The 27,638-nt window shown below is 43.9% G+C and overlaps 1 long non-coding RNA gene and 6 other non-coding genes across 7 annotated transcripts; all 7 read left to right on the top strand.

Annotated features, from left to right (window-relative positions):
* The first annotated feature begins 719 nt into the window (after positions 1 to 719).
* On the top strand, positions 720 to 792 carry TRNAN-GUU (transfer RNA asparagine (anticodon GUU)). The gene has a single exon. It is a non-coding gene; the product is annotated as a tRNA-Asn (tRNA).
* A 958-nt stretch (positions 793 to 1,750) lies between these two features.
* Positions 1,751 to 1,823, top strand: TRNAN-GUU (transfer RNA asparagine (anticodon GUU)). The gene has a single exon. It is a non-coding gene; the product is annotated as a tRNA-Asn (tRNA).
* A 3,455-nt stretch (positions 1,824 to 5,278) lies between these two features.
* Positions 5,279 to 5,351, top strand: TRNAN-GUU (transfer RNA asparagine (anticodon GUU)). The gene has a single exon. It is a non-coding gene; the product is annotated as a tRNA-Asn (tRNA).
* Positions 5,352 to 6,307: 956 nt separating this feature from the next.
* TRNAN-GUU (transfer RNA asparagine (anticodon GUU)) lies at positions 6,308 to 6,380 on the top strand. Its single transcript has one exon. It is a non-coding gene; the product is annotated as a tRNA-Asn (tRNA).
* A 3,161-nt stretch (positions 6,381 to 9,541) lies between these two features.
* On the top strand, positions 9,542 to 9,614 carry TRNAK-CUU (transfer RNA lysine (anticodon CUU)). Its single transcript has one exon. It is a non-coding gene; the product is annotated as a tRNA-Lys (tRNA).
* A 3,308-nt stretch (positions 9,615 to 12,922) lies between these two features.
* Positions 12,923 to 12,995, top strand: TRNAK-CUU (transfer RNA lysine (anticodon CUU)). The gene has a single exon. It is a non-coding gene; the product is annotated as a tRNA-Lys (tRNA).
* Positions 12,996 to 26,135: 13,140 nt separating this feature from the next.
* LOC149590170 (uncharacterized) lies at positions 26,136 to 26,834 on the top strand. The gene is made up of 3 exons (XR_016379553.1): positions 26,136 to 26,255; positions 26,320 to 26,469; positions 26,547 to 26,834. It is a non-coding gene; the product is annotated as an uncharacterized LOC149590170 (long non-coding RNA).
* The last annotated feature ends 804 nt before the right edge of the window (positions 26,835 to 27,638 follow it).

Here is a 27,638-nt window from a genome sequence, read left to right on the forward strand (position 1 = left end):
TTAGCGCGTTCAGCTGTTAACCGAAAGGTTGGTGGTTCAAGCCCACCCGGGAGAGGTGTTGTGGGGTCTTAAATGTAACGTAAAAAGTCAGAGTTTTTCCACAATACCTGACGAACATTTAATTTTTGGGCTTACGTGGCGCATTTTTTAGCGCGTTTAGCTGTTAACCGAAAGGTTGGTGGTTCGAGCCCACCCGGGAGAGGTGTTGTGGGGTCTCATATGTAGCGTGAAAAGTCATAACTTTTCCACAATACCTGACAACCATTTAATTTCTGAGCTTCCGTGGCTCAATGGTTAGCGCGCTCGGCTGTTAACCAATAGATTGGTGGTTCGAGCCCACCCGGTAGCGGTGTTATGGGATCTCAAATGTAACGTAAAAAGTCAGAGTTCTTCCACAATACCTGACGAACATTTATTTTTTGGGCTTCCGTGGCGCAATGGATAGCGCGTTCGGCTGTTAACCGAAAGGTTGGTGGTTCGAGCCCACCCGGGAGCGGTGTTGTGAAGTCTCAAATGTAACGTAAATAGGCAAAGTTTTTCCACAATACCTGACGAACATTTATTTTTTGGGCTTCCGTGGCGCAATGGTTAGCGCGTGTTCGGCTGTTAAACGAAAGGTTGGTGGTTCGAGCCCACCCGGGAGCGGTGTTATGGGATGTCAAATGTAACGTAAAAAGTCAGAGTTTTTCCACAATACCTGACGAACATTTAATTTTTGGGCTTCCGTGGCGCAATGGTTAGCGCGTTCGGCTGTTAACCGAAAGGTCGGTGGTTCGAGCCCACCCGGGAGCGGTGTTGTGAAGTCTCAAATGTAACGTAAAAAGGCAAAGTTTTTCCACAATACCTGACAACCATTCAATTTCTGAGCTTCCGTGGCTCAATGGTTAGCGCGTTCGGCTGTTAACCAATAGGTTGGTGGTTCGAGCCCACCCGGGAGCGGTGTTGTGAAGTCTCAAATGTAACGTAAAAAGGCAAAGTTTTTACACAATACCTGACGAACATTTATTTTTTGGGCTTCCGTGGCGCAATGGATAGCGCGTTCGGCTGTTAACCGAAAGGTTGGTGGTTCGAGCCCACCCGGGAGCGGTGTTGTGAAGTCTCAAATGTAACGTAAAAAGGCAAAGTTTTTCCACAATACCTGACGAACATTTATTTTTTGGGCTTCCGTGGCGCAATGATTAGCGCGTGTTCGGCTGTTAAACGAAAGGTTGGTGGTTCGAGCCCACCCGGGAGCGGTGTTATGGGATGTCAAATGTAACGGAAAAAGTCAGAGTTTTTCCACAATACCTGACGAACATTTAATTTTTGGGCTTCCGTGGCGCATTGGTTAGCGCGTTCAGCTGTTAACCGAAAGGTTGGTGGTTCGAGCCCACCCGGGAGAGGTGTTGTGGGGTCTCATATGTAGCGTGAAAAGTCATAACTTTTCCACAATACCTGACAACCATTTAATTTCTGAGCTTCCGTGGCTCAATGGTTAGCGCGCTCGGCTGTTAACCAATAGATTGGTGGTTCGAGCCCACCCGGTAGCGGTGTTATGGGATCTCAAATGTAACGTAAAAAGTCAGAGTTTTTCCACAATACCTGACGAACATTTAATTTTTGGGCTTCCGTGGCGCAATGGTTAGTGCGTTCGGCTGTTAACCGAAAGGTCGGTGGTTCGAGCCCACCCGGGAGCGGTGTTGTGAAGTCTCAAATGTAACGTAAAAAGTCAGAGTTTTTCCACAATACCTGACGAACATTTAATTTTTGGGCTTCCGTGGCGCAATGGTTAGCGCGTTCGGCTGTTAACCGAAAGGTCGGTGGTTCGAGCCCACCCGGGAGCGGTGTTGTGAAGTCTCAAATGTAACGTAAAAAGGCAAAGTTTTTACACAATACCTGACGAACATTTAATTTTTGGGCTTCCGTGGCGCATTGGTTAGCGCGTTCAGCTGTTAACCGAAAGGTTGGTGGTTCGAGCCCACCCGGGAGAGGTGTTGTGGGGTCTCATATGTAGCGTGAAAAGTCATAACTTTTCCACAATACCTGACAACCATTTAATTTCTGAGCTTCCGTGGCTCAATGGTTAGCGCGCTCGGCTGTTAACCAATAGATTGGTGGTTCGAGCCCACCCGGTAGCGGTGTTATGGGATCTCAAATGTAACGTAAAAAGTCAGAGTTTTTCCACAATACCTGACGAACATTTAATTTTTGGGCTTCCGTGGCGCAATGGTTAGTGCGTTCGGCTGTTAACCGAAAGGTCGGTGGTTCGAGCCCACCCGGGAGCGGTGTTGTGAAGTCTCAAATGTAACGTAAAAAGGCATAGTTTTTCCACAATACCTGACGAACATTTATTGTTTGGGCTTCCGTGGCGCAATGGTTAGCGCGTTCGGCTGTTAAACGAAAGGTTGGTGGTTCGAGCCCACCCGGGAGCGGTGTTATGGGTTCTCAAATGTAACGTAAAAAGCCAAAGTTTTACCACAATACCTGACGAACATTTAATTTTTGGGCTTCCGTTGCGCAATGGTTAGCGCGTTCAGCTGTTAACCGAAAGGTTGGTGGTTCAAGCCCACCCGGGAGAGGTGTTGTGGGGTCTTAAATGTAACGTAAAAAGTCAGAGTTTTTCCACAATACCTGACGAACATTTAATTTTTGGGCTTACGTGGCGCATTTTTTAGCGCGTTTAGCTGTTAACCGAAAGGTTGGTGGTTCGAGCCCACCCGGGAGAGGTGTTGTGGGGTCTCATATGTAGCGTGAAAAGTCATAACTTTTCCACAATACCTGACAACCATTTAATTTCTGAGCTTCCGTGGCTCAATGGTTAGCGCGCTCGGCTGTTAACCAATAGATTGGTGGTTCGAGCCCACCCGGTAGCGGTGTTATGGGATCTCAAATGTAACGTAAAAAGTCAGAGTTCTTCCACAATACCTGACGAACATTTAATTTTTGGGCTTCCGTGGCGCAATGGTTAGTGCGTTCGGCTGTTAACCGAAAGGTCGGTGGTTCGAGCCCACCCGGGAGCGGTGTTGTGAAGTCTCAAATGTAACGTAAAAAGGCAAAGTTTTTCCACAATACCTGACAACCATTCAATTTCTGAGCTTCCGTGGCTCAATGGTTAGCGCGTTCGGCTGTTAACCAATAGGTTGGTGGTTCGAGCCCACCCGGGAGCGGTGTTGTGAAGTCTCAAATGTAACGTAAAAAGGCAAAGTTTTTACACAATACCTGACGAACATTTATTTTTTGGGCTTCCGTGGCGCAATGGATACCGCGTTCGGCTGTTAACCGAAAGGTTGGTGGTTCGAGCGCACCCGGGAGCGGTGTTGTGAAGTCTCAAATGTAACGTAAAAAGGCAAAGTTTTTCCACAATACCTGACGAACATTTATTTTTTGGGCTTCCGTGGCGCAATGGTTAGCGCGTGTTCGGCTGTTAAACGAAAGGTTGGTGGTTCGAGCCCACCCGGGAGCGGTGTTATGGGATGTCAAATGTAACGTAAAAAGTCAGAGTTTTTACAATACCTGACGAACATTTAATTTTTGGGCTTCCGTGGCGCAATGGTTAGCGCGTTCAGCTGTTAACCGAAAGGTTGGTGGTTCGAGCGCACCCGGGAGCGGTGTTATGGGATCTCAAATGTAACGTAAAAAGTCCGAGTTTTTCTACAATACCTGACAACCATTCAATTTCTGAGCTTCCGTGGCTCAATGGTTAGCGCGTTCGGCTGTTAACCAATAGGTTGGTGGTTCGAGCCCACCCGGGAGCGGTGTTGTGAAGTCTCACATGTAACGTAAAAAGGCAAAGTTTTTCCACAATACCTGACGAACATTTATTTTTTGGGCTTCCGTGGCGCAATGGATTGCGCGTTCGGCTGTTAACCGAAAGGTTGGTGGTTCGAGCCCACACGGGAGCGGTGTTATGGGATCTCAAATGTAACGTAAAAAGTCAGAGTTTTTCCACAATACCTAACGAACATTTAATTTTTGGGCTTCCGTGGCGCAATGGTTAGCGCGTTCAGCTGTTAACCGAAAGGTTGGTGGTTCGAGCCCACCCGGGAGCGGTGTTGTGAAGTCTCAAATGTAACGTAAAAAGGCAAAGTTTTTCCACAATAACTGACAACCATTCAATTTCTGAGCGTCCGTGGCTCAATGGTTAGCGCGTTCGGCTGTTAACCAATAGGTTGGTGGTTCGAGCCCACCCGGGAGCGGTGTTGTGAAGTCTCAAATGTAACGTAAAAAGGCAAAGTTTTTACACAATACCTGACGAACATTTATTTTTTGGGCTTCCGTGGCACAATGGATAGCGCGTTCGGCTGTTAACCGAAAGGTTGGTGGTTCGAGCCCACCCGGGAGCGGTGTTGTGAAGTCTCAAATGTAACGTAAAAAGGCAAAGTTTTTCCACAATACTTGACGAACATTTATTTTTTGGGCTTCCGTGGCGCAATGGTTAGCGCGTGTTCGGCTGTTAAACGAAAGGTTGGTGGTTGGAGCCCACCCGGGAGCGGTGTTATGGGATGTCAAATGTAACGTAAAAAGTCAGAGTTTTTACAATACCTGACGAACATTTAATTTTTGGGCTTCCGTGGCGCAATGGTTAGCGCGTTCAGCTGTTAACCGAAAGGTTGGTGGTTCGAGCCCACCCGGGAGCGGTGTTATGGGATCTCAAATGTAACGTAAAAAGTCCGAGTTTTTCTACAATACCTGACAACCATTCAATTTCTGAGCTTCCGTGGCTCAATGGTTAGCGCGTTCGGCTGTTAACCAATAGGTTGGTGGTTCGAGCCCACCCGGGAGCGGTGTTGTGAAGTCTCACATGTAACGTAAAAAGGCAAAGTTTTTCCACAATACCTGACGAACATTTATTTTTTGGGCTTCCGTGGCGCAATGGATTGCGCGTTCGGCTGTTAACCGAAAGGTTGGTGGTTCGAGCCCACACGGGAGCGGTGTTATGGGATCTCAAATGTAACGTAAAAAGTCAGAGTTTTTCCACAATACCTAACGAACATTTAATTTTTGGGCTTCCGTGGCGCAATGGTTAGCGCGTTCAGCTGTTAACCGAAAGGTTGGTGGTTCGAGCCCACCCGCGAGAGGTGTTGTGGGGTCTCAGATGTAGCGTGAAAAGTCATAACTTTTCCACAATACCTGACAACCATTTAATTTCTGAGCTTCCGTGGCTCAATGGTTAGCGCGTTCGGCTGTTAACCAATAGGTTGGTGGTTCGAGCCCAATCGGTAGCGGTGTTATGGGATCTCAAATGTAACGTAAAAAGTCAGAGTTTTTCCACAATACCTGACGAACGTTTAATTTTTGGGCTTCCGTGGCGCAATGGTTAGCGCGTTCGGCTGTTAACCGAAAGGTCGGTGGTTCGAGCCCACCCGGGAGCGGTGTTATGGGTTCTTAAATGTAACGCAAAAAGGCAAAGTTTATCCAAAATACCTGACGACCATTTATTTCTTAGGCTTCCGTGGCGCAATGGTTAGCGCGTTCGGCTGTTAAACGAAAGGTTGGTGGTTCGAGCCCACCCGGGAGCGGTGTTATGGGATGTCAAATGTAACGTAAAAAGTCAGAGTTTTTCCACAATACCTGACGAACATTTAATTTTTGGGCTTCCGTGGCGCAATGGTTAGCGCGTTCAGCTGTTAACCGAAAGGTTGGTGGTTCGAGCCCACCCGGGAGCGGTGTTATGGGATCTCAAATGTAACGTAAAAAGTCAGAGTTTTTCTACAATACCTGACAACCATTCAATTTCTGAGCTTCCGTGGCTCAATGGTTAGCGCGTTCGGCTGTTAACCAATAGGTTGGTGGTTCGAGCCCACCCGGGAGCGGTGTTGTGAAGTCTCACATGTAACGTAAAAAGGCAAAGTTTTTCCACAATACCTGACGAACATTTATTTTTTGGGCTTCCGTGGCGCAATGGATTGCGCGTTCGGCTGTTAACCGAAAGGTTGGTGGTTCGAGCCCACACGGGAGCGGTGTTATGGGATCTCAAATGTAACGTAAAAAGTCAGAGTTTTTCCACAATACCTAACGAACATTTAATTTTTGGGCTTCCGTGGCGCAATGGTTAGCGCGTTCAGCTGTTAACCGAAAGGTTGGTGGTTCGAGCCCACCCGCGAGAGGTGTTGTGGGGTCTCAGATGTAGCGTGAAAAGTCATAACTTTTCCACAATACCTGACAACCATTTAATTTCTGAGCTTCCGTGGCTCAATGGTTAGCGCGTTCGGCTGTTAACCAATAGGTTGGTGGTTCGAGCCCACCCGGTAGCGGTGTTATGGGATCTCAAATGTAACGTAAAAAGTCAGAGTTTTTCCACAATACCTGACGAACGTTTAATTTTTGGGCTTCCGTGGCGCAATGGTTAGCGCGTTCGGCTGTTAACCGAAAGGTCGGTGGTTCGAGCCCACCCGGGAGCGGTGTTATGGGTTCTCAAATGTAACGCAAAAAGGCAAAGTTTATCCAAAATACCTGACGACCATTTATTTCTTAGGCTTCCGTGGCGCAATGGTTAGCGCGTTCGGCTGTTAAACGAAAGGTTGGTGGTTCGAGCCCACCCGGGAGCGGTGTTATGGGATGTCAAATGTAACGTAAAAAGTCCGAGTTTTTCCACAATACCTAACGAACATTTATTTTTTGGGCTTCCGTGGCGCAATGGATTGCGCGTTCGGCTGTTAACCGAAAGGTTGGTGGTTCGAGCCCACACGGGAGCGGTGTTATGGGATCTCAAATGTAACGTAAAAAGTCAGAGTTTTTCCACAATACCTGACGAACATTTAATTTTTGGGCTTCTGTGGCGCAATGGTTAGCGCGTTCGGCTGTTAAACAAAAGGTTGGTGGTTCGAGCCCACCCGGGAGCGGTGTTATGGGATCTCAAATGTAACGTAAAAAGTCAGAGTTTTTCCACAATACCTGACGAACATTTAATTTTTGGGCTTCCGTGGCGCAATGGTTAGCGCGTTCAGCTGTTAACCGAAAGGTTGGTGGTTCGTGCCCACCCGGGAGCGGTGTTATGGGATCTCAAATGTAACGTAAAAAGTCCGAGTTTTTCTACAATACCTGACAACCATTCAATTTCTGAGCTTCCGTGGCTCAATGGTTAGCGCGTTCGGCTGTTAACCAATAGGTTGGTGGTTCGAGCCCACCCGGGAGCGGTGTTGTGAAGTCTCAAATGTAACGTAAAAAGGCAAAGTTTTTCCACAATACCTAACGAACATTTAATTTTTGGGCTTCCGTGGCGCAATGGTTAGCGCGTTCAGCTGTTAACCGAAAGGTTGGTGGTTCGAGCCCACCCGGGAGCGGTGTTATGGGATCTCAAATGTAACGTAAAAAGTCAGAGTTTTTCTACAATACCTGACAACCATTCAATTTCTGAGCTTCCGTAGCTCAATGGTTAGCGCGTTCGGCTGTTAACCACTAGGTTGGTGGTTCGAGCCCACCCGGGAGCGGTGTTGTGAAGTCTCAAATGTAACGTAAAAAGGCAAAGTTTTTCCACAATACCTGACGAACATTTATTTTTTGGGCTTCCGTGGCGCAATGGATAGCGCGTTCGGCTGTTAACCGAAAGGTTGGTGGTTCGAGCCCACACGGGAGCGGTGTTATGGGATCTCAAATGTAACGTAAAAAGTCAGAGTTTTTCCACAATACCTAACGAACATTTATTTTTTGGGCTTCCGTGGCGCAATGGATTGCGCGTTCGGCTGTTAACCGAAAGGTTGGTGGTTCGAGCCCACACGGGAGCGGTGTTATGGGATCTCAAATGTAACGTAAAAAGTCAGAGTTTTTCCACAATACCTGACGAACATTCAATTTTTGGGCTTCTGTGGCGCAATGGTTAGCGCGTTCGGCTGTTAAACAAAAGGTTGGTGGTTCGAGCCCACCCGGGAGCGGTGTTATGGGATCTCAAATGTAACGTAAAAAGTCAGAGTTTTTCCACAATACCTGACGAACATTTAATTTTTGGGCTTCCGTGGCGCAATGGTTAGCGCGTTCAGCTGTTAACCGAAAGGTTGGTGGTTCGTGCCCACCCGGGAGCGGTGTTATGGGATCTCAAATGTAACGTAAAAAGTCCGAGTTTTTCTACAATACCTGACAACCATTCAATTTCTGAGCTTCCGTGGCTCAATGGTTAGCGCGTTCGGCTGTTAACCAATAGGTTGGTGGTTCGAGCCCACCCGGGAGCGGTGTTGTGAAGTCTCACATGTAACGTAAAAAGGCAAAGTTTTTCCACAATACCTGACGAACATTTATTTTTTGGGCTTCCGTGGCGCAATGGATTGCGCGTTCGGCTGTTAACCGAAAGGTTGGTGGTTCGAGCCCACACGGGAGCGGTGTTGTGAAGTCTCAAATGTAACGTAAAAAGGCAAAGTTTTTCCACAATACCTAACGAACATTTAATTTTTGGGCTTCCGTGGCGCAATGGTTAGCGCGTTCAGCTGTTAACCGAAAGGTTGGTGGTTCGAGCCCACCCGGGAGCGGTGTTATGGGATCTCAAATGTAACGTAAAAAGTCAGAGTTTTTCTACAATACCTGATAACCATTCAATTTCTGAGCTTCCGTGGCTCAATGGTTAGCGCGTTCGGCTGTTAACCAATAGGTTGATGGTTCGAGCCCACCCGGGAGCGGTGTTGTGAAGTCTCAAATGTAACGTAAAAAGGCAAAGTTTTTCCACAATACCTGACGAACATTTAATTTTTGGGTTTCCGTGGCGCAATGGATTGCGCGTTCGGCTGTTAACCGAAAGGTTGGTGGTTCGAGCCCACACGGGAGCGGTGTTATGGGATCTCAAATGTAACGTAAAAAGTCAGAGTTTTTCCACAATACCTAACGAACATTTAATTTTTGGGCTTCCGTGGCGCAATGGTTAGCGCGTTCAGCTGTTAACCGAAAGGTTGGTGGTTCGAGCCCACCCGCGAGAGGTGTTGTGGGGTCTCAGATGTAGCGTGAAAAGTCATAACTTTTCCACAATACCTGACAACCATTTAATTTCTGAGCTTCCGTGGCTCAATGGTTAGCGCGTTCGGCTGTTAATAAATAGGTTGGTGGTTCGAGCCCACCCGGTAGCGGTGTTATGGGATCTCAAATGTAACGTAAAAAGTCAGAGTTTTTCCACAATACCTGACGAACGTTTAATTTTTGGGCTTCCGTGGCGCAATGGTTAGCGCGTTCGGCTGTTAAACGAAAGGTTGGCGGTTCGAGCCCACCCGGGAGCGGTGTTATGGGTTCTCAAATGTAACGTAAAAAGCCCAAGTTTTTCCAAAATACCTGACGACCATTTATTGTTTGGGCTTCCGTGGTGCAATGGTTAGCGCGTGCGGCTGTTAACCGAAAGGTTGGTGGTTCGAGCCCACCCGGGAGCGGAGTTATGGGATCTCAAATGTAACCTAAAAAGTCAGAGTTTTTCCACAATACCTGACGAACATTTAATATTTGGGCTTCCGTGGCGCAATGGTTAGCGCGTTCAGCTGTTAACCGAAAGGTTTGTGGTTCGAACCCACCCGGGAGAGGTGTTGTGGGGTCTCAAATGTAACGTAAAAAGTCAGAGTTTTTCCACAATACCTGACGAACATTTAATTTTTGGGCTTCCGTGGCGCAATGGTTAGCGCGTTCGGCTCTTAAACGAAAGGTTGGTGGTTCAAGCCCACCCGGGAGCGGTGTTGTGGGGTCTCAGATGTAGCGTGAAAAGTCATAACTTTTCCACAATACCTGACAACCATTTAATTTCTGAGCTTCCGTGGCTCAATGGTTAGCGCGCTCGGCTGTTAACCAATAGAGTGGTGGTTCGAGCCCACCCGGTAGCGGTGTTATGGGATCTCAAATGTAACGTAAAAAGTCATAGTTTTTCCACAATACCTGACGAACATTTAATTTTTGGGCTTCCGTGGCGCAATGGTTAGTGCGTTCGGCTGTTAACTGAAAGGTCGGTGGTTCGAGCCCACCCGGGAGCGGTGTTGTGAAGTCTCAAATGTATCGTAAAAAGGCAAAGTTTTTCCACAATACCTGACGAACATTTAATTTTTGGGCTTCCGTGGCGCAATGGTTAGTGCGTTCGGCTGTTAACCGAAAGGTCGGTGGTTCGAGCCCACCCGGGAGCGGTGTTGTGAAGTCTCAAATGTAACGTAAAAAGGCAAAGTTTTTCCACAATACCTGACGAACATTTATTTCTTAGGCTTCCGTGGCGCAATGGTTATCGCGTTCGTCTGTTAAACGAAATGTTGGTGGTTCGAGCCCACCCGGGAGCGGTGTTATGGGATGTCAAATGTAACGTAAAAAGTCAGAGTTTTTCCACAATACCTGACGAACATTTATTTCTTAGGCTTCCGTGGCGCAATGGTTAGCGCGTTCAGCTGTTAACCGAAAGGTTGGTGGTTCGAGCCCACCCGCGAGAGGTGTTGTGGGGTCTCAGATGTAGCGTGAAAAGTCATAACTTTTCCACAATACCTGACAACCATTTAATTTCTGAGCTTCCGTGGCTCAATGGTTAGCGCGTTCGGCTGTTAATAAATAGGTTGGTGGTTCGAGCCCACCCGGTAGCGGTGTTATGGGATCTCAAATGTAACGTAAAAAGTCAGAGTTTTTCCACAATACCTGACGAACGTTTATTTCTTAGGCTTCCGTGGCGCAATGGTTAGCGCGTTCGGCTGTTAAACGAAAGGTTGGTGGTTCGAGCCCACCCGGGAGCGGTGTTATGGGATGTCAAATGTAACGTAAAAAGTCAGAGTTTTTCCACAATACCTGACGAACATTTAATTTTTGGGCTTCCGTGGCGCAATGGTTAGCGCGTTCAGCTGTTAACCGAAAGGTTGGTGGTTCGAGCCCACCCGGGAGCGGTGTTATGGGATCTCAAATGTAACGTAAAAAGGCAAAGTTTTTCCACAATACCTGACGAACATTTAATTTTTGGGCTTCCGTGGCGCAATGGTTAGTGCGTTCGGCTGTTAACCGAAAGGTCGGTGGTTCGAGACCACCCGGGAGCGGTGTTGTGAAGTCTCAAATGTATCGTAAAAAGGCAAAGTTTTTCCACAATACCTGACGAACATTTGATTTTTGGGCTTCCGTGGCGCAATGGTTAGTGCGTTCGGCTGTTAACCGAAAGGTCGGTGGTTCGAGCCCACCCGGGAGCGGTGTTGTGAAGTCTCAAATGTAACGTAAAAAGGCAAAGTTTTTCCACAATACCTGACGAACATTTATTTCTTAGGCTTCCGTGGCGCAATGGTTAGCGCGTTCGGCTGTTAAACGAAAGGTTGGTGGTTCGAGCCCACACGGGAGCGGTGTTATGGGATGTCAAATGTAACGTAAAAAGTCAGAGTTTTTCCACAATACCTGACGAACATTTAATTTTTGGGCTTCCGTGGCGCAATGGTTATCGCGTTCGTCTGTTAAACGAAATGTTGGTGGTTCGAGCCCACCCGGGAGCGGTGTTATGGGATGTCAAATGTAACGTAAAAAGTCAGAGTTTTTCCACAATACCTGACGAACATTTATTTCTTAGGCTTCCGTGGCGCAATGGTTAGCGCGTTCGGCTGTTAAACGAAAGGGTGGTGGTTCGAGCCCACCCGGGAGCGGTGTTATGGGATGTCAAATGTAACGTAAAAAGTCAGAGTTTTTCCACAAGACCTGACGAACATTTAATTTTTGGGCTTCCGTGGCGCAATGGTTAGCGCGTTCAGCTGTTAACCGAAAGGTTGGTGGTTCGAGCCCACCCGGGAGCGGTGTTATGGGATCTCAAATGTAACGTAAAAAGGCAAAGTTTTTCCACAATACCTGACGAACATTTAATTTTTGGGCTTCCGTGGCGCAATGGTTAGTGCGTTCATCTGTTAACCGAAAGGTCGGTGGTTCGAGCCCACCCGGGAGCGGTGTTGTGAAGTCTCAAATGTATCGTAAAAAGGCAAAGTTTTTCCACAATACCTGACGAACATTTAATTTTTGGGCTTCCGTGGCGCAATGATTAGTGCGTTCGGCTGTTAACCGAAAGGTCGGTGGTTCGAGCCCACCCGGGAGCGGTGTTGTGAAGTCTCAAATGTAACGTAAAAAGGCAAAGTTTTTCCACAATACCTGACGAACATTTAATTTTTGGGCTTCCGTGGCGCAATGGTTATCGCGTTCGTCTGTTAAACGAAATGTTGGTGGTTCGAGCCCACCCGGGAGCGGTGTTATGGGATGTCAAATGTAACGTAAAAAGTCAGAGTTTTTCCACAATACCTGACGAACATTTATTTCTTAGGCTTCCGTGGCGCAATGGTTAGCGCGTTCGGCTGTTAAACGAAAGGTTGGTGGTTCGAGCCCACCCGGGAGCGGTGTTATGGGATGTCAAATGTAACGTAAAAAGTCAGAGTTTTTCCACAATACCTGACGAACATTTAATTTTTGGGCTTCCGTGGCGCAATGGTTAGCGCGTTCAGCTGTTAACCGAAAGGTTGGTGGTTCGAGCCCACCCGGGAGCGGTGTTATGGGATCTCAAATGTAACGTAAAAAGGCAAAGTTTTTCCACAATACCTGACGAACATTTAATTTTTGGGCTTCCGTGGCGCAATGGTTAGTGCGTTCGGCTGTTAACCGAAAGGTCGGTGGTTCGAGCCCACCCGGGAGCGGTGTTGTGAAGTCTCAAATGTATCGTAAAAAGGCAAAGTTTTTCCACAATACCTGACGAACATTTAATTTTTGGGCTTCCGTGGCGCAATGGTTAGTGCGTTCGGCTGTTAACCGAAAGGTTGGTGGTTCGAGCCCACACGGGAGCGGTGTTATGGGATCTCAAATGTAACGTAAAAAGTCAGAGTCTTTCCACAATACCTAACGAACATTTAATTTTTGGGCTTCCGTGGCGCAATGGTTAGCGCATTCAGCTGTTAACCGAAAGGTTGGTTGTTCGAGCCCACCCGGAAGCGGTGTTATGGGATCTCAAGTGTAACGTAAAAAGTCAGAGTTTTTCCACAATACCTGACGAACATTTAATTTTTGGGCTTCCGTGGCGCAATGGTTAGCGCGTTCGGCTCTTAAACGAAAGGTTGGTGGTTCAAGCCCACCCGGGAGCGGTGTTGTGGGGTCTCAGATGTAGCGTGAAAAGTCATAACTTTTCCACAATACCTGACAACCATTTAATTTCTGAGCTTCCGTGGCTCAATGGTTAGCGCGCTCGGCTGTTAACCAATAGAGTGGTGGTTCGAGCCCACCCGGTAGCGGTGTTATGGGATCTCAAATGTAACGTAAAAAGTCATAGTTTTTCCACAATACCTGACGAACATTTAATTTTTGGGCTTCCGTGGCGCAATGGTTAGTGCGTTCGGCTGTTAACTGAAAGGTCGGTGGTTCGAGCCCACCCGGGAGCGGTGTTGTGAAGTCTCAAATGTATCGTAAAAAGGCAAAGTTTTTCCACAATACCTGACGAACATTTAATTTTTGGGCTTCCGTGGCGCAATGGTTAGTGCGTTCGGCTGTTAACCGAAAGGTCGGTGGTTCGAGCCCACCCGGGAGCGGTGTTGTGAAGTCTCAAATGTAACGTAAAAAGGCAAAGTTTTTCCACAATACCTGACGAACATTTATTTCTTAGGCTTCCGTGGCGCAATGGTTATCGCGTTCGTCTGTTAAACGAAATGTTGGTGGTTCGAGCCCACCCGGGAGCGGTGTTATGGGATGTCAAATGTAACGTAAAAAGTCAGAGTTTTTCCACAATACCTGACGAACATTTATTTCTTAGGCTTCCGTGGCGCAATGGTTAGCGCGTTCAGCTGTTAACCGAAAGGTTGGTGGTTCGAGCCCACCCGCGAGAGGTGTTGTGGGGTCTCAGATGTAGCGTGAAAAGTCATAACTTTTCCACAATACCTGACAACCATTTAATTTCTGAGCTTCCGTGGCTCAATGGTTAGCGCGTTCGGCTGTTAATAAATAGGTTGGTGGTTCGAGCCCACCCGGTAGCGGTGTTATGGGATCTCAAATGTAACGTAAAAAGTCAGAGTTTTTCCACAATACCTGACGAACGTTTATTTCTTAGGCTTCCGTGGCGCAATGGTTAGCGCGTTCGGCTGTTAAACGAAAGGTTGGTGGTTCGAGCCCACCCGGGAGCGGTGTTATGGGATGTCAAATGTAACGTAAAAAGTCAGAGTTTTTCCACAATACCTGACGAACATTTAATTTTTGGGCTTCCGTGGCGCAATGGTTAGCGCGTTCAGCTGTTAACCGAAAGGTTGGTGGTTCGAGCCCACCCGGGAGCGGTGTTATGGGATCTCAAATGTAACGTAAAAAGGCAAAGTTTTTCCACAATACCTGACGAACATTTAATTTTTGGGCTTCCGTGGCGCAATGGTTAGTGCGTTCGGCTGTTAACCGAAAGGTCGGTGGTTCGAGACCACCCGGGAGCGGTGTTGTGAAGTCTCAAATGTATCGTAAAAAGGCAAAGTTTTTCCACAATACCTGACGAACATTTGATTTTTGGGCTTCCGTGGCGCAATGGTTAGTGCGTTCGGCTGTTAACCGAAAGGTCGGTGGTTCGAGCCCACCCGGGAGCGGTGTTGTGAAGTCTCAAATGTAACGTAAAAAGGCAAAGTTTTTCCACAATACCTGACGAACATTTATTTCTTAGGCTTCCGTGGCGCAATGGTTAGCGCGTTCGGCTGTTAAACGAAAGGTTGGTGGTTCGAGCCCACACGGGAGCGGTGTTATGGGATGTCAAATGTAACGTAAAAAGTCAGAGTTTTTCCACAATACCTGACGAACATTTAATTTTTGGGCTTCCGTGGCGCAATGGTTATCGCGTTCGTCTGTTAAACGAAATGTTGGTGGTTCGAGCCCACCCGGGAGCGGTGTTATGGGATGTCAAATGTAACGTAAAAAGTCAGAGTTTTTCCACAATACCTGACGAACATTTATTTCTTAGGCTTCCGTGGCGCAATGGTTAGCGCGTTCGGCTGTTAAACGAAAGGGTGGTGGTTCGAGCCCACCCGGGAGCGGTGTTATGGGATGTCAAATGTAACGTAAAAAGTCAGAGTTTTTCCACAAGACCTGACGAACATTTAATTTTTGGGCTTCCGTGGCGCAATGGTTAGCGCGTTCAGCTGTTAACCGAAAGGTTGGTGGTTCGAGCCCACCCTGGAGCGGTGTTATGGGATCTCAAATGTAACGTAAAAAGGCAAAGTTTTTCCACAATACCTGACGAACATTTAATTTTTGGGCTTCCGTGGCGCAATGGTTAGTGCGTTCATCTGTTAACCGAAAGGTCGGTGGTTCGAGCCCACCCGGGAGCGGTGTTGTGAAGTCTCAAATGTATCGTAAAAAGGCAAAGTTTTTCCACAATACCTGACGAACATTTAATTTTTGGGCTTCCGTGGCGCAATGGTTAGTGCGTTCGGCTGTTAACCGAAAGGTCGGTGGTTCGAGCCCACCCGGGAGCGGTGTTGTGAAGTCTCAAATGTAACGTAAAAAGGCAAAGTTTTTCCACAATACCTGACGAACATTTAATTTTTGGGCTTCCGTGGCGCAATGGTTATCGCGTTCGTCTGTTAAACGAAATGTTGGTGGTTCGAGCCCACCCGGGAGCGGTGTTATGGGATGTCAAATGTAACGTAAAAAGTCAGAGTTTTTCCACAATACCTGACGAACATTTATTTCTTAGGCTTCCGTGGCGCAATGGTTAGCGCGTTCGGCTGTTAAACGAAAGGTTGGTGGTTCGAGCCCACCCGGGAGCGGTGTTATGGGATGTCAAATGTAACGTAAAAAGTCAGAGTTTTTCCACAATACCTGACGAACATTTAATTTTTGGGCTTCCGTGGCGCAATGGTTAGCGCGTTCAGCTGTTAACCGAAAGGTTGGTGGTTCGAGCCCACCCGGGAGCGGTGTTATGGGATCTCAAATGTAACGTAAAAAGGCAAAGTTTTTCCACAATACCTGACGAACATTTAATTTTTGGGCTTCCGTGGCGCAATGGTTAGTGCGTTCGGCTGTTAACCGAAAGGTCGGTGGTTCGAGCCCACCCGGGAGCGGTGTTGTGAAGTCTCAAATGTATCGTAAAAAGGCAAAGTTTTTCCACAATACCTGACGAACATTTAATTTTTGGGCTTCCGTGGCGCAATGGTTAGTGCGTTCGGCTGTTAACCGAAAGGTTGGTGGTTCGAGCCCACACGGGAGCGGTGTTATGGGATCTCAAATGTAACGTAAAAAGTCAGAGTCTTTCCACAATACCTAACGAACATTTAATTTTTGGGCTTCCGTGGCGCAATGGTTAGCGCATTCAGCTGTTAACCGAAAGGTTGGTTGTTCGAGCCCACCCGGAAGCGGTGTTATGGGATCTCAAGTGTAACGTAAAAAGTCAGAGTTTTTCCACAATACCTGACAACCGTTCAATTTCTGAGCTTCCGTGGCGCAATGGTTAGCGCATTCAGCTGTTAACCGAAAGGTTGGTTGTTCGAGCCCACCCGGAAGCGGTGTTATGGGATCTCAAGTGTAACGTAAAAAGTCAGAGTTTTTCCACAATACCTGACAACCATTCAATTTCTGAGCTTCCGTGGCTCAATGGTTAACGCGTTCGGCTGTTAACCAATAGGTTGGTGGTTCGAGCCCACCCGGGAGCGGTGTTATGGGATCTCAAATGTAACGTAAAAAGTCAGAGTTTTTCCACAATACCTGACGAACATTTAATTTTTGGGCTTCCGTGGCGCAATCTTTAGCGCGTTCGGCTGTTAAACGAAAGGTTGGTGGTTCGAGCCCACCCGGGAGCGGTGTTATGGGATCTCAAATGTAACGTAAAAAGTCAGAGTTTTTCCACAATACCTGACGAACATTTAGTTTTTGGGCTTCCGTGGCGCAATGGTTAGCGCGTTCAGCTGTTAACCGAAAGGTTGGTGGTTCGAGCCCACCCGGGAGAGGTGTTGTGGGGTCTCTGATGTAGCGTGAAAAGTCATAATTTTTCCACAATACCTGACAACCATTTAATTTTTACCTCTCCGAGTGACGTATGTCACGGAGAGGTATTACACTGGACGTGTGTGTGTGTGTCTGTCTGTCTGTCACGCCCCACGTGACCGCGTTCGCAGTTTGCGTATCGGAGCAAACGTGTTCCCAATTTCCGGACTGCATTGACAGTTCACGGAAATTTGGGTTTGTCTCCTCTGGCTATTCTACTTGAGTTCCAACACCACCAGCTTTGGTTTTCGTCCACTCCACATGGACACTAGTCTGTACTTGCTAGCTTCCAAGCACAACCATCTTCTGTTCTTCGTCTTTCGTCTATACCACATAGACACCAATCTGCAACATTGGCTTCTAACACCACCATCTACTGGACTTTCGTCTATACCACATAGACACCAATCTGCAACATTGGCTTCTAACACCACCATCTACTGGACTTTCGTCTATACCACATAGACACCAATCTGTAACATTGGCTTCTACTCCATCATCTTAAGATGTACGCGGCGAGCGGCTAGGGTTACGAGAAACGTCTAGCCTCCCAATGGCAGGGCTTCCACCATCAGTTCACGCGAATGCGTTTTTATCTATTATTGGTTTCAAGATATACGCGGCGATCGGCTAGGGTTACGAGAAACGTCTAGCCTCCCAATGGCAGGGCTTCCACCATCGGTTCACGTGAATGCGTTTTTATCTATTATTATAATGGAAACGAATCGTATATATATCCCAAAATTTGAAAAAAGCGGGCAAGAGGGGTACCCTTCACTTTAAACGTCAATATTAGCAAAGTTTCGAAAGATAATAGGAACAACTTTATTTTAAACGATTTAACTATTTTTAAAGTTATTTACTGGCGATTAAAATAATTAAAAATAATTATATTTATTTAAATATTAAAGATAAACCCAAGTACCGAAGTCGTTAAATCATTGCCTCCTATATCTGTCAAGGCCCGTGCATAGCGTTATATTTCCTACATTGCCTCTTATATCTATTTAGGCCCGTGCATTGCGTTATATTTCCTACATTGCCTCCTGTATCCATCAAGGCCCACGCATTGTGATATATTTCCTTCATTGCCTCCTATATCTATCGAGGCCCGTGCATTGCGATATATTTTTGAGAACAACAACCAAAATGGGAAGCTCCTCTCAGAACCATAATAATTTGTTTTCTCTGTTATATGAAATGAAAATATGGATAATATTTTCGTCAATTCGATTTGAATGGCTCTTTCTGATGTATAATTCTCTCAGCACTGTTCATAATGGACAGGAACGTAGAGATTCGAGACACTAGGAATTACGATAGTGTTTCAAATCCTCTGTAATGAGGGCTTAAAGGCTTGGAGTGAGTCGAAAGATAAATACACATCCTATTTTTTAGTTGTACCATGCGTACCACAATGTTGCCAGGATGCTTGGGTACTTGGTACAGACTGTTACGTCTACCAAGTTTCCTAGCATCCAAGAATAAATAGGATTCATAGAAGCCAGTGTTAAGGGCATGTCATGGGTCAAGTCGTTAAATATATCGACGCAGTTAAATACCTGATGGCATTATTTTATCCACTTTCTCATTGCCTTTCGAGTGGAAGTTCAACTTTGGCACTGACGACAGATGGCGCTCTTAAACTTCTACCCCCAAAAATCGCTGTTATCTGCTCGTTTTCCCCTTCCGCGTTTTTTCGTTATAAACTTATGATTTAACGAACTGTTAAGATAAAATTTCATATTTCCTAAGACAGATAAGCTTCTACTCCTTTCATCTTACTCCCAGATAGATTTAACCTTGTTAAAACATAATCAGATGAATTTGAGTTACAATGTCCCAAAATCCTGTGCATACAGTTACCTAGGAGTGATAGAGACATTTTTACCGATGTCTAGAGATGTTAAGCTTAAGCGAAATTGTTTTACGTTTGAATAAAAATACCGCTTCCAGTAGTGGGTTTATAGTACTCCTTGTTTGTGTAAGATTAGTGTAGCTGTAGAGCGTAATCATGATAAACGCTTAAAAAAATATATTTTCAATAAAAACACCGCTTCCACTAGTGGATTTATACTCCATCTTAGATTAGTGTAGGTGTAGAGAGTAATCATTACAAACGCTTAAAAATATATTTTCAAAAATGAAGAACATAGAACATTTATTCTGTATCAAAAAATATTTTGGTGCTAAGATTTCTTTAGAAAAATCCAAACGGCTAGATATTGGTAAAAAAAGACATGTGTAAGCTATTTGTAGATGAGATAATTGTTTTACATGTTTTAAATGAGACTAAAACTTCCACTATTGTGTCTAAAAAAGTGTTGGCAATGTATATTTTTTAAATATGACGGAATTGCGGTTGATATGATAGCGCCCTATTCGCGACAAAAACCTTTTTTTAAACAGTTGAATCATTCTTTGAAAGAATTTCTAAGGCAGAAGTTAGCGTTAACTTTGCTCGATTAATTTTGTTCGGCAAATAATATATTTCAGCGTTACGTATTACTGAAGGAGATTGATTTGCCAATCTTTGTGAGTATTTAACTGAATAATAAAATGGAGGAAGATAATAATTTAAGTAAAGAGGAAATCAGAAAACGTAAAGCGAGGGAAAGAATGAGGGCAAAAAGGTCAGATCCTGAATTTAGGAAACGAGAAAATGAAAGGAGAAGAGTGTTAGCAGCTGAAAAAAAGGCTGTTTCGGGAACAGGTTCTAGCACACCCAATGTTGGTCCTACCGCGAGGCCAGTTGGCCATGATTCTGCGAAAGATGACGCATTAAATAAAAGCTCTATTGAAAGTACCGTAAGCGTAGGCATATCTATTAATGAGGAACCCAATAATGTACAAAATGATAATGCTAATATTAGTGAAATAATCGAAGGCGATGAACAAGTACCTTGTACGTCCCATGGTAATGTCTATCCCTTAGAAAGATTAAGAATCTTGAGACAAAATGAAGAATGCAGTAAGAGGGAGTCGCTAGGTAAGGGGGAAAAGCGAGAGAATGAGTCAAATTGTGAAATTGAAAATCAGGGTGGAACATTTACCAAGAAATTAAAAAGGGTTGATGAATCGTATAAAGCAAGCGAACGTGTAAGAAATCAGATAAGTAAGGCTACTGAACGCCAAGATCCAAATTATAGGGAAAGAGAACGTGTCAGAAACCAATTGTATAAGTCGGCTAAACGCCAAGATACCGAGTTTAGAGATGTTGAACGTGCTAGAAACCAGACGGGTATGGCGGCTAAACGCCAAGATCCCGAGTATAGAGATGTTGAACGTGCTAGAAACCAGACAGGTATGGCGGCTAAACGCCAAGATCCCGAGTATAGAGATGTTGAACGTGCTAGAAAAAGATCTTCAGCCGCAGATAGGCGAGCAAACCCCTCGCTTATTGAGCAGACCTATTTTGATAGCATAAAAGATGGCCCAACGTGGCCGTGTGAAGGATGTTCAAATCTTTTTTTTAAGTCATCTGGCACCATTGTAAAGTCCATAGATTTTTTGTCAGTCCCCGATATTGAACAAAGAGAGTTGAATGATGAAATATTTTTGTGTAGTACTTGTAATAAAAGCGTTAAGAGAAAGCAAATTCCAAAATTTTCAAGGGAAAATGGATTTGTGTTTCCTGAAATACCTGCGCAATTAAGTAACATAAGTAATTTAGAAGAAAGAATGATATCACCACGAATACCATTCATGCAAATACGAAGGTTAGGGTGTGACCAACAACGTGGTATTAAAGGAAATGTGGTTAACGTCCCTATAAATGTAGAGTCCACCGCCTCGGTTTTACCCAGGTTACCTCGAGACACGGATACTATTCAAATTGAGTTTATGAGAAGAATGCAGTATAACACACCCTATTTGTACGAAACTGTGAGACCCAAAGTCATTTTAGAGGCCCTGAACGTTCTGGTAAAAACGCCTTTGTATGTTAAACATGGAATTACGGTTAAGAGTGACATATTAGACCCCATTCCTGAAGAACTTGAATTTATTGTTGACGAAAATGACCGTCAGGTAAATCAAGTTGATGTATCAGGAGATAATCCAGTAGCGCCAATAAACGCAGAGAATGATAGCGATGATATGTGGAATGAACCCAACGAAAGTAGTTCGTTAACAGTTGGGAATCAAGACACATTATTAGTTTCTTTAAGTAATTTCTTGCCAAGTAATACCATGCATGTTAAGTTTGCTCCTGGTGAAGGTCAAACCCCAATGTCTTTACTCTTTGACGAGGATGCGGAAGAATTGTCATTCCCGAGCATTTACGTGGGTCAAAAAATGAACCTTAAGGTTAAGGGAAGTTTTGGTGATATTTTTAAATGGGAGCTTCGTAATATTGATAGGCGCTGTGCTAAAAATCCTTCGAAATTGTTTTACTCTTTTGTCAAATTGGAAACCTTGAAAGTTAGTCAATCTATACAGGTTTGCATGAGGAAAACTAAAAGAACAGATGGGTCGAATTATACTGCTGGACTTTTAGCCTCTGCAGGTTCTCTTGATGCTTTAATTAAGCAGGATGATGGTTTTAGGGTTTTAGAAAGACTACAGAGCTCGCCTTCTTATTGGCAACACAGACAAAAGGAATTGATGGGTATGATTAGACAGCTTGGTACGGCTACCTTTTTCATAACGTTTTCGGCTGCCGAAAGTAAATGGCCTGAGCTACTGAATATTTTGAGACTAACCTCTGGGCAATAGAGTTTACCTAACGATGATATTAATAATTTAAGTTTTTCGGAAAGGACAAAATTGATTCAGGATGATCCTGTTACTTGCGCTAGATATTTTGACCACCGTTTTCGGGCTTTGCTTAAGGCGTTACAGAAATTAGGTCCTCTTGGCGTTATAGAAGACTATTATTTTAGAGTTGAAATACAGCAAAGAGGTTCGCCCCACCAACATGGTTTGATTTGGATAAAAGATGCTCCAAAACTTAAAAATGATCTCTCAAATGTTAAGGAAGTAGAGGAATTTATTGATAATGTTATTTCTTGTGCTGCTGAGCACAATGACGAACATTTAGATTTGTTAACACGATTACAAATTCACAAACACACAACGACTTGTAGAAAGAAAGTCGATAATAATTCAGTTTGTCGTTTTGGAATCCCGTTTCCACCTATGCCCAGAACCATAATTTACGACCCTAGTTTAAGAGAGCTTGGTAGCGTACAGAAAGAACTCAGATGTAAGGCAAGGTCAAAGAGATTGTATGAGATGTTGCAATCGAAAGAAAAAGAGTTTTGGGTAGATAGTTTTGAGGAGTTGCTAGCTAAGTTGGGTTGGTCAGAAGTGGAATATATTTCTGCCGTTACTTATGACCTCAAAAGGAAAACAGTTTTGTTGAAAAGACACCCTAAAGATACTAGAGTTAATCCTTACAATCCGTGCGCTTTGCGTCTTTGGCAGGCGAATATGGACATTCAATTCGTTCTTGATGCTTACGCACTGGTTATGTATATTGTATCATATATAGGAAAGTCTCAAAGAGGGATGTCTTTGCTTCTGCGCGAAGCTTCTAAACAGGCAAAAAATGATAAATTTTCAGTAAAAAGGAAGTTGAAACTAATTGCTAATCAGTTCTTGAATGCCCACGAGGTAAGCGCTCAGGAAGCGGCTTACTGTGGTTTACAAATTCCTGTGTCCAGGTGCAGTCGCGCCTGTGTTTTTATAAACACCAATGCCCCGGAAAATCGTGTACACATTCTTAAGAGTCAATCTGAACTTGAAGAACTACCAGCAGACAGTAATAATGTTTTTGCCTCTGGGATGCTAGAACATTATGTTCAAAGGCCAGAGGAACTAGAGGCAATAACGTTAGCTCAATTTGGTGCCTGGTACGAATATTCCAAAGCCCGTAGAGTGACTAAAGCCGCCCACGATCACGTTGATGAGGGAGAGAGCAATGAAGTTGAAGCTTGTGGTAAATGGCTGAAACTTAAAGATGAATCAGGGTTTATTAGGAAACGTGGCCGTGCTAAAATTATTAGGTACAGAAGATTCAATTTAGAAAAAGATCCCGATAACTTTTATCGTGAACAATTAATGTTGTTTAAGCCTTGGCGCGATGAAAGTAATGATATTTTGACAAAGGATATGAAATCAGAATATGAGCTTTGTCGCGAAACTATTAATGAAGTTAGGAAAGAATTTCACAATGAAATTGACGAAGAAGCCGTAGAACAGGCTGTAGCTGATTTTGAAAATGGAGAAATTCAAGTGGATGTTACTAATATCCAGCCTGAATTAGAACATAGAAATGAAGTTGATAGATCTTTAGCTATAGATGATTCCGATTTTTTAATTAATACGGTTCAAGAACCTGTAGGAAATATTAATAGAGAAATTATTGATGGCAATGCCGAAAATACTGTTGCTCCGTCAATTACCTTAATTAATGACTCTGAGTACAACGCCCTTCTTAGAAAATTGAATTCCAAACAAAGAGAGATATATTACCATGTTTTGTATCATGTAAAAAGCAAGGAAACTCCGTTGCGCCTCTTTGTTACAGGGGGCGCTGGTGTGGGGAAAAGTCTTTTGATTAGTGCTATATTTGAATCTGTGTCAAGGTTTTACAACAAACAACCTGGGAGTAATCCATCGCAAGCGAAAGTAATCCGTTGCGCACCTAATGGCAAGGCTGCCTTTAACATAGGTGGGGCAACTTTGCACAGTACTTTTAGTTTACCCGTTAGCCAATTTGGTGGAAATATATCGAGATTGGAAAGTGAAACACTTCATAAATGCAGGTTACTCTATGGTCAAGTAAAACTAGTAATAATTGACGAAATTTCAATGGTTGGAGCGAAAGTGTTTAATCGGGTAAACGCTAGGTTACAAGAGATTATGGGTTGTCCTGATTATTTTGGTGGTGTGTCTGTCGTTCTAGTTGGAGACTTTAACCAATTGAGACCAGTTTGCGATAGTTTCGCATTTCAAGGTCAAAGTGAGAAAGATAATCCTTACGCGTCGTTAATTGGTAACCCAATATGGGAGCAATTTGAATTTGCCGAACTTGAGGAAATTATGAGACAGAGAGATGATAAAATATTTGCTGAAGCTTTAAATAGAATGGCTGTGGGAAGTATGACTCAAAATGATATTGATTTCTTTAGTAGTCTGGAGGTAACGCCTGAGCGTGTACCCCCAAAAGAAGCGATACATCTTTTCGCCACTAACGCGGAAGTAAACCAATTCAATCAAAATAAGCTTTTAAACATGAATACGGAAAAGGCTGTTTCGGTTTCAGTAGATGTTGTCAATGGTGAAGTTAAAAATAACATACTTTCCCAAGTTGAAAAGTTAGCAACGTCTGATACGTATGGTCTGCCCAAACAATTGACTCTTGCGTGTGGCGCGAGATATATGATGACCAACAATGTTGACACCTCTGACGGACTAACTAATGGCGCGACAGGTTGGTTAAGAAAGATAGAGTACGGCACAAATAGGGTCGGGGATAAAATCCCGTTCAGGGTATGGATGGAGTTTGACGATCCCAAAGTTGGGAAAATGTTGAGGCAAAAATGTCATGGTTTATATTTGAATAGTGATATTAACGCTTCGTGGACGCCTGTTGAAAAGGTCATCAAGTCGTTTAATAGAAAATGGAGACAAAATAATGCCTCAGTTTCTAGGAAACAATTGCCTTTGGTTGTTTCTGAGGCCATTACGATACATAAAAGTCAGGGTGATACTTACTCCTCGGTAGTGGTTCATTGTAAGGCTACAAAAAAAATTGAAAGAGCGCATTTATATGTGGCTTGTAGTAGAGCGAAAACCGCTTCCGGTTTATATATTGATGGAAAATTTAAAGTTCCTAATTCACCCAAAAACAACCTAGTAGAATTGGAACTTAAGAGGTTGCGAGACACAAAAAGCATCGAACTACCTTTCTTGCATGATCCCCTTTACATTTATGTTCATAACGTGCAGTCTTTAAATGCTCATTTAGATGATGTTTTAGCAGACAATGTAATAATAAAAAGTCAAATGTTATGTTTTGTTGAAACGTGGAAAAAAGAGACGGACGATTTTAGAGTGCCATCTTTTAAGGAAGTAGGTGGTATTTACTTGCCAAGTACGGCACGCAGAGTTGCTTTTGGTTCGTCCATATATTTAAGAGACACGCCTAAAAACGAAGTTAAAGAGATAGATACTAGAGTTTTACGAAGCGACATTCCTGTTAGAAATTCTCACGTGGAACGTTCGTTGCTGGTTAGATGTTTACATAGAAGGAGAACTTATATCTGTGGTATTGTTGTACAAATCTCCCTTAGGAAGTTTGAGAACTGTGTTTGAGGACTTTAACCCTTTGTTTGACATGAAATATGATTCGTCTATTCCAACAGTTGTGGTTGGAGATTTCAATATTAACTTTTTAAAGAGCCAAACGGCACTGAGAATGTTCTTTGATTCACATGGAATATCTCTTTTGCCGGGTCTAGAACAAAAGTATTCGACTGACTATCATTGTCAATTAGATTTGGCATTTGGTAACCAACTTTTTCGAGACCGATACGATGCATGTTATAGAGAGTCTTATTATTCTTACCACAAGGGTATTTGCATTTTTAAAAGAACATAGTTTGAAATGGAAAAATTTATTTAAAGCAAGGTGGAGCTCCAGTGCGCCCCTTATTGACGACCTTTCTATTGTACATTGGGTTTAGCTTGTTAGGATAATTTTCAGATCCTCCCTAATGCATTAAGTCTCATTGTTACCTACCTACGGCAAGGTAAAATTATTATGTATATATACAAGGTTAGGCATCATGGTAGGGGCGCCAATGGAGCCGCATGTTGCTTTAAGGGTATAAACTACGAGAAATAGGCTTGGGATCCTTGGCTAAGAAACCCACATATGGCTTGGGATCCTGTACTAAGAAACCTAAAATTAGGCTTGGGATCCTGTACTAAGAAACCTAAAATTAGGCTTGGGATCCTGTACTAAGAAACCTAAAATAAGGCTTGGGATCCTGTACTAAGAGACCCACTTAAGGCTTGGGATCCTTGACTAAGAGACCCACACAAGGCTTGGGATCCTTGACTAAAGAACCCACATCTGACTTCAAGATTTGAAAAAAAAATGGTAAGTATCATTATTGTAATTGACGGTCATATAAGTTTGGTATTAATCCATTTAAAAATATGGTATATTTTATGAGTAACCTGGAGGATTGGCGTAGTTCATGAGTAGCCTAGAGGATATGCGTAGTTCATGAATGCCCTAGAGGATATGCGTAGTTCATGAATGCCGTAGAGGATATGCGTAGTTCATGAATGCCCTAGAGGATTGGAATGATTCATGAGTAACCCTACAGCATTGGTTTAGTTCATGGGTAACCATGGAGGACAAGGTCAACGAAATTGTAAACAAGGTATGTAATAGTGATAATTAGTTAATGGGGATAATCGTTGAGGTGATTTATTGTGGTTCTTCAGAAAATACGTCGGCAAATATATCTCAAGGCTTATCCTTAGGCTTAATAAAGGTGAAATACAACTCTGAAAACGTTAAAATGGTTGCGTCAGATGACTGAGATCTGGAGCGGCAACTGTGGGTTCATGTAAAGGCGAACCACTGAACAAAGTGTAAGTGTTGCACCAAGTTTCATAGGTTTGGTGAAGAATGGAGCAATTTTGTATAGCGTACTTTAAAAATGTTTTAGGTATGGCGAAGCGGAAATGGCTTAATAATCGGCGACAATTCAACAGTCCTAGTCGAAAATCCCCTTTTTTCGGCAAAACGCGGCCGAGGTGATTTTGAAAATGTTCCTGGCGGCGTTATCTGCCGTTGGTAACACTGCAGCGTCTTCAAACGTTGGCCAACGCTCAAAGCGGAAGTTGGACTGCGCCGCAAGTTATCGACTAGAACTATAGTTCTAGCACGTTCAATGTTATGGGAGCAGCAAGTAGAGCAATACAAGGGCGGGCTGCATAGCGGTCTAGCAGTGGAAATACAGAAAGTAGAAAAACTTAACGCCAAGAGGCAGAGTTTTCCTATTTTGTGGAACTGGAGTCGTCTTGGTCTTTGTTATCTGAAACGTACAGCGCCAATACACTTATGTAATAGTTTCGAAAAAACGAAACTTTATGAACTACGCCTCATCTACTAGGTTATTGCTTTCTTTCGGACGCTATCCACCAAACATTCATCCTTAAACAGTCTGAAGAAGTTTTTAATATTAATAGTCCTAATTTGATTGTGGTTTTTTCTCAAATGGGTTTTCCCAGAGCCTTTTTTCCCACATGCGCTGTGGGTTTTTATGGCTCGAATTAGCTTGTATTATGACACGAATATTTGACATCCATTGCATCGTTCGATAATGCTATTAATAAATTTATTCGTGGATAGCTCAGACGTCAGAGTGAAAAATCAACTCACAATATAAAAATAAGTGTTTTAATATTAATAATTCAACTGTGATTATGGTTTTTTCCCAAATGGGTTTTCCCAGAGCCCTTTTTCCCACATGCGCTGTGGGTTTTTATGGCTCGAATTAGCTTGTATTATGACATGAATATTTGACATCCATTGCAGCGTTCGATAATGCTATTAATAAATTTATTCGTGGATAGCTCAGACGTTAGTGTGAAAAATCAGCTAACAATTTAAAAATAAGTGTTTTAATATTAATAATTCAACTGTGATTATGGTTTTTTCCCAAATGGGTTTTCCCAGAACCTTTTTTCCCATATGCGCTGTGGGTTTTTATGGTTCGAATTTGCTTAATGTTAAATTATACTGAAGGTTCCAATAT

Source organism: Phalangium opilio, unplaced genomic scaffold, assembly GCF_054372755.1.
Source record: "Phalangium opilio isolate 3A_F unplaced genomic scaffold, DU_Popi_V2 ptg000505l_1, whole genome shotgun sequence".
Classification (NCBI taxonomy): Eukaryota; Metazoa; Arthropoda; class Arachnida; order Opiliones; family Phalangiidae; genus Phalangium; species Phalangium opilio.